This window comes from Solanum tuberosum, unplaced genomic scaffold, assembly GCF_000226075.1.
Source record: "Solanum tuberosum cultivar DM 1-3 516 R44 unplaced genomic scaffold, SolTub_3.0 scf00130, whole genome shotgun sequence".
Lineage (NCBI taxonomy): Eukaryota > Viridiplantae > Streptophyta > Magnoliopsida > Solanales > Solanaceae > Solanum > Solanum tuberosum.
The window spans coordinates 844764-857904 of NW_006239060.1; the positions used below are offsets into that span (position 1 = coordinate 844764).

Sequence of the window (13141 nt, forward strand, 5' to 3'; positions counted from 1 at the left end):
TAGATGAAGTTTACAAATTCAGAATTACTAATGTTTATGATTTAGATTTCATATTAAAACTGATATATAATAGTTGATACAGAAGTATCTACTAAATCCGTTTTGTTTGTTAATTTCCCATCATTTACTCCTTTAATTAAGGAATTAAGTTACAGAATTTAGTTCAAATAAATTAATCATGTATCTCGTTCTTTTAAATATGCTAAATACATGTATCTAACGGCTTATGATACATGTATCCGATAGCCGAAAGTGGTATAGAAAGTAATATTAAAAACTAATGGGATTCCTAGTAATTAGGATCTAAAGTAGTGGGATTTACGTTGTTTACCCATTAAAAAAGGTGTCAAAATAATTTATTGAATGAAGAGGTATATGTATAGTATATAACGAGTATACATTGTATACAAAGTAAGGTGTAAATAGGATATAACAAAATATGCATATGGTATGTGGTACATGAGAATTATATATATGTCTACAGTATAAGATAGTCATTTTACATGAACAATATATATTACCCTTATAATTATGATTAATAGTGAATAATGATGGGACAAATATAGTATTGTTACAAGCATCTTTTTGGGAAATGGAATAATTAAGGCATGTTGAGATCGTTGAAGCTGAATTTGATTTTGAAAAGGATAAGCAGGGGCTCTTTGAAGGATTCTCTAAGTTGGAAAATTTGAGGATATTAAAGAATATTGTTAGATTTCCAATTGATAGGGTGGATGTGTTATCAATGAGGTGTTCTAATCTTCAACAACTTCACATCAACGTAACTTTGGGGTGATAATTATTCTGCAGAGTCTTTTTGTCTCACAGGAGAATCTTACCCAGCTTCAAAAACTTTGCCTTTCCTTTGAGTGGCCCCACATTGTATCTGGGTTACAATAATTGCCTTCAAATTTAAACAAGTTGGTACTAAGTGGGAGTCGTATAGAAAACTTGATTTCCTTCATTGTGGGACTATCAGGCCTAGAGTATCTCCAATTACAAGATCCGTATTTTCCTCAATCAGAAGAGTGGTGCCTTGGAGATATCACGTTCCATAAACTTAAGTTCTTGAAAGTGAGGCGCTTAGGTATCTCAAGGTGGGATTGTTAGCTATCATGGAGAAGATAGCTTCTGAGTTTACAGAGAAAGGAATTCAGAAGTATTAAATTTCAAAGTGAACTTTATTGATTGATAACTGAACAAGGTCAGTACATATATATACAGGAAAGGAAAGAATCTTTTGTAACTACTTTAACTAACTGTTTTCTATCTAATCCTCTAACTTTTATTATTTACATAATGACCCTCAGCTTACTATGTAATACCATCTTTAATAGGGATGCCTCAGAGGAATCCTTTCCCCTGCTTGATACACTTGTTATAAAATGGTGTGACAAGCTCGAGGAGATCCCCCTTAGCTTTGCAGATATAAATAGATTAAGTTTACTAGGTGCAAGAACAAATCTCTGGAGGCTTCAGCTGTGAGGTTTAAGCAAGAAGTCGAAGAGAATGAAGAAAACGACTGTATAGACCTCATCACTATCTAAGTAAGTAGAAACAATCTCCTCTGTGCTGATTGAGTATCTACCTGTATCTAACTTGATAGAAATATGTATAATCTTCTTGTTCCTTTTTCTAATTTGATGCTTGCTTTTGCTTAATTGCTCCATGTTGATTTCAAATTGCAGCAAAAGCACAGACAAAGAGAATGGAATTCTTTCTTAGCTAATTGTTGCAACCATGCTCATGCTCAAGTATATTGTGCGCCTAGAGCCGAATCGCCTGTCCTTTTTCTGTATGTTTTAGGTGATTGATGACCAATATATATCAGATGGTCTTTCACTATGATTTCTTGTTGTAAAATCATGCCTTTGTTATGCAGCTTTATTATTTTACAACATTGTTTCTTGTTTGTTTTTTCGTAATTTAGTAGTTGTTTCCCTTCATCTTACACCTTCTATTTATGCAGCACTTGCAAAATTCAACTAAGGATACAATTGAAAGCTGGTTGAATACAAGTATACCTCCTTATCATCAATCAATTAGAATATTGAAAGATGAGTATTCACTGATATGTATGAGTGCATGTATAAAAGCCATCTATGTTGTTCGAACTCTTCAAAAATGTTGTCCCTTCCGTGTTGGATTTCACATAGTGCATTTTTGGAAGATCAGACATGGGTGGAACAATATATTTGGGGAGTTTGAGCATCATAGGAAGCTAGATAGATACCATCTCTCAAACTCATAATCAGCTTCCCAGGAGGACAATGGCGGAGTCCCTGAATTTTATCCAAGTTGACGACATGTACACTTGTCTCTTACCTTTGACAACCTCAACAGAGGCATAAAACTCGAGATCTTTCAAGTTCCATAGTCAATTTTCCACTCGCTTTGTCTTGTGTGTTCCCATGACAGGCGTATGCAGGAGGAGGTCACCGGGTTCACGTGAACCCATGCTGCCCTCCTGAAATCATATATATATATATATATATATATATATATATTCAAATATAGATGTATGAACCCATGCTAGACGTATGAAATAATGCAATGATGTTGGGTGGTTAGAAATTTGAAACTTGCATCTATCTTGTTGTATTTTTCTTTCTAAAATTAGGTAACACGTCTCTAAGTAGTGATTGGTAGCACTTTATATATATAGTTTTAATCTTTCAAAATTTTCAAGTTTGTCAACATTGAAAATTCCTAATTTTCTTTAGCACTGTAATTTATTTATATTATTAAACCAAATGTGCATATTAAAACTAGAAATACAGGATGATATAACATACAATCAATGGTTCAATCGATCTCAATGCCTCCAGCGCGAAATATATATCGTAATAGTGCACTCATCATGTCAAAATCCTGAATACGCCTCTATCCATGTGCCAGTGCTACTAACTCTTCAGGATACCTTTGGATGTTATAGCTGCCAAAAACTCTGTTAGTCGTTGTCTCATAACTGAGGCTGTCTCTTTAACATGACAAGTTAGAGTTGCAAAATTAACACAACTACAAAAGTTTTTTCTTGTTGAATATAAGTACACCTCCCGGTCACCAACCAACAAATTTACAATTTTTTGCAGCATAGAAAACTAAGGCGATTTGGAAGTAGTTTCGATAGAGTCTTAGATTTAAGCTCATCGACATATATAATACTTCACCGTGCACTTAAAATTTTGAGGTTTGTTATAGTCGAATTATTGTATTTTATGGCAGCTATTGAAATATTCTTTTTTCACTACTGCCCCACGTATTGTCCTTTTTCTTCTTTCATTTGCTTGACAGTAGGAGACTAGACTGTGTTACGATCCAAATTCCTTAAAAAAAACATAACAGATGTTCACACTTATCCTTTGCGCTACCAAATATATGTGTTTTTGACCATCAACTCCAAACATACTGTTCCCTTAGTTTTAGCAATGGCATCTTCACATTCTTTACTAGATTTACACGTGTCTTAAATTTTTTGAATATCTTTCTATATTCTAATTTAATCAGACATCGGTCGGGCCCATGGAAAAGACTTGAGGTAAAAAAAAAAAAAAGTGTATTCGTAAAGTTGATAGTGCGTTTTCACCTTTTCCCTTAGTGCTCTCTGCTTTCTCCTTTTCTCTGTAATAATAATGAAAGATCAGCAAAATGGATCGAGCTCTATATGTTTTATGAATAGTTAGATTGAATAAAAACTTCGTTGTTTAAACGGTTGTTGAACTACTGAAAAAATAAGGGAATAAGGTCATTTGAGATGTCAATCCATTTTAACCAAAAACATCATGTCCCATCATAAAATTCCTTTATATGCTAAGCAAATGTCAAAGAAGAATATAGTTTAAGTATAAAACTAGCAAATCCGATATAATTTTAGGGGATTTTATGAGTGTATTTTCCAAAAGAAAAAAGACAAATAACATAGTTGGTATTATTGAGCCACTTTACAGCTACCACCTAAAGCAACTTACTACTCCAATTCAACTCTAGTTAGATTACTAGAGATAGAGATTCTTCCTTCTTCTTTCAACATTCAAACCTTCATCTATTTCATTTCCATAAACTTTTTTCTAATTTCACCTATTACATAAACTTTTTTTTTTTTTTTTTTGGGATGAAATCTGCTTTCAATTTTAATTATGATTGAATCAGGAAATTGAAGATACTAAACAGGCGTAAGAAAATTACAAGTTGGTTTCACTTGTTAACTAACTGTAAGTCATCTTCTTCATGAATTACTTTTTTCCCTATTGATTATTATATCAAAAAGTCACTTTCTTTTGTTGAAGAAAATTGAAATTAAGAAAAAAAGTTTGCAATAATAATTAATAATTCAGTGACCTTATGAAAAGGGTAAGTATGCAAAATTTGTTAGACTAAATGGTACATAAGATGTATAATCATTCACAAGCAATAAGATAGCTTCAAAAGACATGATGAATAAAAATGTTGCTCTTAATGAAACTAATTCCAAGAGTTGGTGTATTTTTCTGTTGCTTTCAATGCAAATGGCTCGGCAGGAGCAAGTACTTCCAGGTCTACTAGGCAAAATTATTCTTCTACAAACAACACCAACACCAATTTTAGAACTAACTATTCTCAGACCAATTCCTACATTGGTAACAGGACTCGTATTATATGTGATTACTGCAAGAGACCAGGACACATCAGGGACAAATGCTATAAGTTGCATGGTTACCCACAGACAAATAACAACCCACAAACAAACAATTATCCAAATTTTAACAATCAGAATGGATACAGAGACAGAAGCAACAATCAGAATTCCAGGTTCAACAGGGGTAAGAGTCTTATGGCTGATGTTCAAAGTGGTTGTTGTTCAGGGGAAGAGGTGCACAGGGGAAATCATAATGACACCGGTCCCCAATTGACAAGAGAACAATATACACAATTTGTGGAGCTATTACAACAGTTTCAGACTGAGAAAGACAATGCCAATCAGATGGACTTTGCTGGTGGTAATGCAAATTTCGCAGGTATGATAGCATGTACTTCTTCAATTGATTTTGGCAAGTTATCTTGCAGATGTTCTCACAACAAGAATGACTCTTGGATCCTTGACTCAGGAGCCTCCAATCATATGACTTTTGACATAACATTCCTAACAAACATTACTTATCTCCCTTGCCCTTTATTGATTACTTTACCAAATGGTTACAAGGTGAAAGTTGTGCAAATTGGTAATGTGGTACTTGCATCAAACATTGTTTTACAAGAAGTGTTGTATGTGCCTTCTTTTAAGTACAATCTTGTTTCCATTAATTGTCTTTCAAAATCCATACCTAAAAGCATTGTGCATTTTTCTGAATCCTCATGCATTCTGCAGGCCCCTTCAATGAAGAGGCCTCTGGTCATTGGTGAAGCAAAAGATGGACTATATTTTCTATGTTCTAAGTGTCCTGGTGCTTCATGTGCTGCTTCAACTACTTCCACTACTGGCTGCCTGTCAAGTCAAGATGTTTTCAATTCTAAGTTTGTTTCTGTCCCTACTTCTTCATGTAGACACAGTACATGTGATTCTAAGTCCAAGTCTGTTTCATTTCCTGCTTCTTCATGTACCTGTACTCAACACTGTGTTTTAGTCAATAAAAGTCCTAATATTTCTGCTTCTTTTCTGACTCATGCTTGCAATGATGTGAATGTGTTGTGGCATAATAGACTTGGACATGTACCTTTTGTGAAAATGAGAGAAATTAAGTCCATACCTGAGAATTTTTCTGCCAAACAACCTTTCCTTTGTAATATTTGCCCAATGGCAAGGCAAGAAAGACTACCTTTTCCTCACAGTACCCATACTTCTACCAGAATCTTTCAATTGCTACATATAGATCTCTGGGGTCCCTATCATATGGTGACACATGATAACTATAGGTACTTTATCACTCTTGTTGATGATTATAGCAGATGTACATGGACTCAATTGTTGACTTGTAAAAGTAACACCTTAGAAGTCATCAAAAATTTCTTGTCTATGATTCAAACTCAATTCAACACTTGTGTTCAAACCATAAGAACTGACAATGGGCTAGAATTTGTCAATACTGAAACCACAGCATTTCTTAAAAACAAGGGAATAATCCATGAGAAAACATGTCCCTACACACCACAACAAAATGGGGTGGTGGAAAGAAAACATAAGTACTTATTAGAGACTGCCAGGGCCCTCCTTTTTCAATCTAAATTGCCTCTCAAATACTGGGGTGAATGTGTGTTATGTGCCACATACATTATTAACAGGCTCCCCACTTCTCATATGAAAGGCAAATGTCCTTATGAACTATTATATAACACTAAGCCAGTTTACTCCCACATGAGAACATTTGGCTGCCTATGTTATCCTACTCTTCCAAAACCTCATAGGGACAAATTCCAAGCCAGGACCACACCACACATCTTCCTAGGTTATCCTTTTGGATCAAAAGGTTACAAAGTTCTGAGTCTAGCCACTAAAAAGATACACATCTCCAGGGATGTAGTTTTTAAAGAAAGCATTTTTCCTTTTAATGTTCTTCCTGATGTCTCTTCTTTTCCTTCTGTCTTGCATTCTGTGCCCTTCATAGATATTGTGCATCCTAACATTGAGTCACAACTTGTACAACATGTTGAAAACACTGTAATTGACGCAAGTGACACTTTACCTCACACTTCACCTAATCATGTAACTGATTCTCCTACCACCATTCATTCCTCTAATCCTGAACCTACAGTCTCGTGCAGACCCTCTAGACCACATAAATTACCCACATACCTTCATGATTATGTTCTTCCAAGACCTATGACTAAACCTTTACAAAATTCAAATATTTCCCTGAACTCTGTCTTCTCCAAACACCAACACATACCACCTGAAGTCTTGGCACTTGAGAGTCAATCACTTGTGAGAAATGTCAGTAATGATGATGAACCTTCTTCATATGGGGAGGCTGCTATGAACCCTGCCTGGCAACATGCCATGACACAGGAGTTTGAGGCATTACATACAAACCACACTTGGGATCTTGTTAATCTACCTAATGGCAAAAAGGCCATTGGCTGTAGGTGGGTCTATAAAGTAAAACCTAAGGCTGATGGGACCATCGAAAGATTCAAAGCAAGACTTGTAGTAAAGGGATACACCCAAGAAGCTGGAGTTGATTATACAGAAACATTTTCACCAGTGATCAAGATGACAACTGTGAGAGCTTTACTGGCCACAGCTGTGAAGAAGGGCTGGAATATATTTCAACTTGATGTAAATAATGCATTCCTTCATGGAGATTTACATGAAGAGGTATATATGGAGGTTCCCCCAGGCTTAGTGGTACACAAACCTGGGATGGTATGCAAGCTAAACAAGTCCTTATATGGTCTTAAACAAGCCAGTAGGCAGTGGTATGCCAAACTGACTGAGGCTTTGTATTCAAAGGGGTATACTCACTCATTGAATGATTATTCCTTGTTCCACAAGAAGTCTGAAAATTCCAGCATTTTTGTTGCTGTCTATGTAGATGATGTAATTCTAACAGGCACCAGTGATTCTGAGATTGAAGAACTCAAAATCTTCCTCCATGACAAGTTTAAGATTAAGGACTTGGGAAGGCTACACTATTTTCTTGGGATGGAAGTACTCTACAAGGAGGATGGACTTATTATCTCTCAAAGGAAGTTTGTTCTTGACTTGTTAAAAGACTACAAAGTTGCAAGTATGAGCAGCTGCAACTCTCCACTTGACCCTGCAGTGAAACTACATGCCAAAGAAGGAGCTCCCTTATCAGAACCTCTCTTTTATAGAAAGCTTGTTGGGAAGCTGAATTTCTTGACTAACACTAGAATGGATATTTCATACAGTGTGCAGCATCTCAGCCAATTTATGCAGGACCCTCGAGAACCTCATTTACAAGCAGCTTTTCACATATTGAGGTACCTCAAGGCAGACCCTACTCTGGGAATTTTCATGTCCCAAGATCAATCATACAATGTTAAGGCCTATTGTGACTCTGACTGGGCTGCATGCCCTGACACCAGGAAGTCTGTAAGTGGCTATATTGTCTTGTTAGGCAACAGTCCACTCAGCTGGAAGTCCAAGAAACAAGAGACTATATCTCTGTCTTCAGCAGAAGCAGAGTATAGGGCTCTCAGGAAAGTTGCAGGAGAATTAGTCTGGCTCAGCAGATTATTAACAGAACTCACATTGCAATTGCCTATGCCTATTGAAGTATACTGCGACAGTCAATCTGCTCTGCACATAGCTAGAAATCCAGTATTTCACGAACGCACTAAACATATTGAAGTTGATTGTCACTTTGTGAGAAATCTACTTCAGTCAGGCCTTATTTCACTACACCACATAAGTTCTGATAATCAACTGGCAGATATATTGACGAAGACATTGACCGGGTTTAAACATTCTACAGCATTGAGCAAGTTGTCAGTGTTCTCCACACCTTCAACTTGAGGGGGGGTGTTATGAGTTAGTTAATTATGATAGTTAGTTTACTAGTCTAATCAGTTAGTTAGTCTGTTCAGTTAATTAGTTAGAATAAGTTTGTTACTGATTCCTTTCTATCAACATGTCAACTCACTAGTTAGTTAGAGTTTGTTTTTCTCATTCTGTATAAATGTGTGTTCTCATCATAATGGAAATCAGTTAATTGATTCCTCCCAATTATGTGTCTTCCTCTCTGCTCTCTTTGTTAATTGCATCCATGGATGACTAGCCATGGTCATGAGGTATTCTTCACAGAAGATGGCTCAAAATGAAATTGAGGAAATGTTAGATCACCTGAGAAGGATCAAGAGTGGAGGTAATCTGGATAGCGTCAAGATTAATCGAATTGAGAAACTTGAAATGGTGCTAAAGTATCATCATGTTCTTTTGCCTGATTCCTTAGTCAAACTCACGGAGAAGGCCAAATGGATTGTGGAAATGCTTCAGTGGGTATTGGATGGAATTCCAGATGAATGTAAAACTAACCTTAATCTACGAAGGTTAGAATCATATTTGTTGGAATTCATTGAAGGTAAAACCAATTTAAGTTACAATTATGAGTTGAATGATTTTGATCTGTCGAAATATATGGATTGCCTTGGAAAGAATCTAAATGATGTACGGATGATTTTACTGGAAAAGGTTAGGTATGTCCCTCCTGAAGAAAATCTTGAATTGCACAAATTTATAAAACAACTGAAAATTGTTCAAAAGAAAATGAGATTTTTGAGATACTTATATGACACAGAGATAAATGGTTACGTCAACCATGAGAAGATGGAATGTTTGGAGACTCGAATTCAGTTCATGGCTAACAATGTGGGACAGCTCTATCTTGCTGTTTCAGTTATCCTTGTTTCTGATTTTGTAGATGATACAGATGAGGATGAGGTCGACACATATGAGTATTATCTCTTCGATAAACCTCCATATGTATTATTCTTGATTGTGTTAGTAGAGCTGGAAATGAAGAAGATTTTTCTCAGTGAACTAAAGGATTCCAAGTTTACTCAATCAAGAACTTTCAAGGACAAGAAATTACCAAAAGAATTTTTTCATCATCTCCATAGTCTGCTGATGTATCTCAGAAACAAAAAACTCAGAGAACTTTCCTAATAATAACTCTGCTCGAAATATTGATGTAGCAATAGAGTTCTTGTTGGTTTTCCTTGATGCTGATGTGGCAAATCATGTAATTAACGGTAATTGGTTGAATGAGGTTATGGACAAGGTTTTAGCTATAGCGGGTGATGTTCTATATGTAATTCAAAAGCTTCTTCCTATCTCTATAAACAAAGATGACAATATCAAAATAAGTCTTTGCTCGATACAAATATTGGAGAAAACTAAAGATCTAAAGGCACAAATGGAGACGTACTATAAATCCTTAAAATTCACTCCATCTCATTTCCCCACTGTTGGTGGATGGAGCTTTCAGGATTCTCTTATACGGAAACTGAATGAGATGTCGAAATTTAAATCTGGCTTAGATTTCTTGATGAAACCTCTTTTGGGTAATTTGGAGAAAGAGCTATCAGCTCTTACATCCATTTTAGAGAAGGATTATCATCTTTATCATCCATTTTCAGAGATGTCGCCAAGGTGCACCATGAACATGAAATTCTTCAAGATTTTCACAGGCGTACTATCAATTTGGCATATGAAGTTGAAGTTGCCATTGACTCTATTCCTGCTCAGTATAATGTTTTTTGGCATACTTTTTGCTCACTTCCTACAATCTTAAAAGAGATCATGAAAATTAATGCGCAGGTGACTGAGATGTGGTCAGCAGACGTTGCTCTTAGGCCTTGCTATGTGGTAGCACCATTTAAACACCTGCCCACTCGACATAGCAATCCAGCGACTGATGAGGAGATAGTGGGTTTTGGGAATGACACAGAAAAAATGATTCAGTATCTGATTAGAGGTACAAATGAGCTAGACGTCATCCCAATTGTAGGCATGGGGGGACAAGGGAAAACGACAATTGCTAGAAAGGTTTACAATTGTGACAACACTGTTTCTCATTTTGATGTTCGGGCATGGTGCATTGTTTCCCAAACTTATAACCGGAGAAAGCTATTACAAGAGATTTTGAGTCAAGTTACCAGTTCCAAGGATAAGGGAGATAATGATGACACCTCGCTGATGAGTTGAAGAAAAGCTTAATGTGCAAGAGATATCTCATTGTATTGGATGATATGTGGGATTTTATGGCATGGGATGACTTAAGACTTTGTTTTCCTAGTGTTGGAAATAGAAGCAGAATAATAGTAACAACTCGGCTTGAGAAAGTGGGTGAGCAAGTCAAGTATTATACTGATCCATATTCTCTTCCGTTCCTCACAACAGAAGAGAGTTGCAAATTATTGCGGAAAAAAGTGTTTCAAAAGGAAGATTGTCCGCCTGAACTACTAGATGTGAGTCAAGCAGTTGCAGAAAATTGCAAAGGACTGCCTCTAGTGGTTATCTTGGTAGCTGGAATAATCAAAAAAAGGAAAATGGAAGATTCTTGGTGGAATGAGGTAAAAGATTCTTTATTTGACTATCTTGATCGTGAGTCCGAAGAATATAGTTGGGCTACTATGCAGTTGAGTTTTGATAACTTAGCTGATTGTTTAAAGCCTTGTCTTCTTTATATGGGGATGTTTCCGGAGGATGCAAGAATTCCAGTGTCTAAATTGATAAGTTTATGGATAGCGGAAGACTTTGTGGAGAACATTGAATCTGCTGAAGGTTACTTGATGGATCTCATTAGCAGTAATGTGGTAATGGTTTCAAAGAAAGAATATAATGGTAAGGTCAAATATTGTCAGGTTCATGATGTAGTGCTTCATTTTTGCTTGGAGAAGAGTAGAGAAGAATGGTTTATATTGGCAGTGAAGGGGCATTGTAGCCAGCTTCAACCTTTTGAATGGAAGGAAAGTCGAGTGAGCTACAGTTTCAGTAAAGAGCTTTCCAAGTTTGCATCTCTCGGATCCAAAACACGGAAGCCTTTCCACCAACACTTGAGGTCACTGATAACGATAAATGATGGAGAATTTATTGATGGGATTCCCTTCTGTCAGATTCTTAAATTGCGACTTCTTAAGGTCTTGGATTTGAGTTCCCATAAAGTGTGTTATTTGTCGACAGCTACATTGAAACCACTAAATCACCTTAAGTACCTTGCAGTTTCGACAGTTAAATTCTATTTTCATCCAGAATCACATCTTCCCCATCTTGAAACATTAATTGTGAATAGTGAGTGGCCATTTATGTTACCAGCATCTTTTTGGGAAATGGAAAAATTAAGGCATTTTGAGATTTGGAGAGCTGAATTTGATTTTGAAGAGGATAAGCAGGGGCTGTTTGAAGGATCCTCTAAATTGGAAAATTTGATGATATTAAAGAATATTGTTAGATTTCCAATTGATAGGGTGGATGTGTTATCGAGGAAGTGTCCTAATCTTCAACAACTTCACATCGAATTTGAATGTTTGGGCTATAATGATTCTGCAGGGTCTTTTTGTCTCACATTGGAGAATCTTAGCCAGCTTCAAATACTTCACCTTTCCGTTGATTTACCCCTCATTGTATCTGGGTTACAATTGCCTTCAAATTTAAACAAGTTGGTACTAATTGAGACTCGTATAGAAAACCTGACTTCCTTCCTTGAGGGACTACTAAGCCTGGAGTATCTCCAATTATGCGATTGTGTTCAAATCAGAGATTGGTGCCTTGGAGATGTCACGTTCCATAAACTAAAGTTGTTGAAACTGGTGTTCTTAAGTATCTCAAGGTGGAATGCCTCGGAGGAATCCTTTCCCCTGCTTGAAACACTTGTTATAAGCGGGTGTAAGAACCTCGTGGAGATCCCCCTTAGCTTTGCAGATATTCCAACACTGAAACAAATTAAGTTGATTAAGTGGTACAACAAATCTCTGGAGGCTTCAGCTGTGAGAATTAAGGAAGAAGTCGAAGCCATTGAAGGATGTGACCGTATAGTTATCACTACCCAAGTGAGTAGAAACAAATTCCTAAATGTGTTCTGTTTTTCAGTATCTATATGCATCTAATGTGCAAACTATATGCTCAATACAGGAATATGGGGGAACGAATATAAGGCAGCTATGAATCAAGTATGTGCTTGTCAACAATGGAATTTGATGCTTGCTTTCGCTTAATTGAGCACGAGGATTTGTTTGAATTTGAAAACTGCAGCAAAAGCACAGACAGTCTATTGTAACACTACTACTGATTGCTAAGTTTGTTTTGATTGACCAATTCTATTTATCAGATGGTCTTTTACTGTGATTTCTTGTAATTGCCTTCTGTATCACTGTCAAAATCATTGTTTCCTTTTGTTTTTGTAATTAGGTGGTTATTAATTTCTATAATCCCTTCATCTTACAACTTATATGCAGCACGAGACCTGCAAAATTCTATATGTACACAAGTTTTTATTTTGTTGAATACAAAGAACACCTCCCAATCATCAATCAATAATTTAGATATTTAGCAACAGAGAATACTAATTAAGTTGAATTGAAAGATGAGTATTCCTGAATGAAATCTGATTTGCATGTAGATTCAAAGATTTTGGTAGCTTAACACCAAATGATATGTATGAGACATGTACAAAAGCTATCTATGTTGTTTACGCTCTTCAAAAAT

At 36.1% G+C, this 13141-nt stretch overlaps 1 long non-coding RNA gene and 1 pseudogene across 1 annotated transcript; both read left to right on the forward strand.

Annotated features, from left to right (window-relative positions):
• The first annotated feature begins 1442 nt into the window (after positions 1 to 1442).
• LOC107061398 (uncharacterized) lies at positions 1443 to 1910 on the forward strand. The gene is made up of 2 exons (XR_001473947.1): positions 1443 to 1547; positions 1689 to 1910. It is a non-coding gene; the product is annotated as an uncharacterized lncRNA (long non-coding RNA).
• A 6580-nt stretch (positions 1911 to 8490) lies between these two features.
• LOC102592021 (putative late blight resistance protein homolog R1A-3) lies at positions 8491 to 12864 on the forward strand (annotated as a pseudogene).
• Positions 12865 to 13141: the final 277 nt, after the last annotated feature.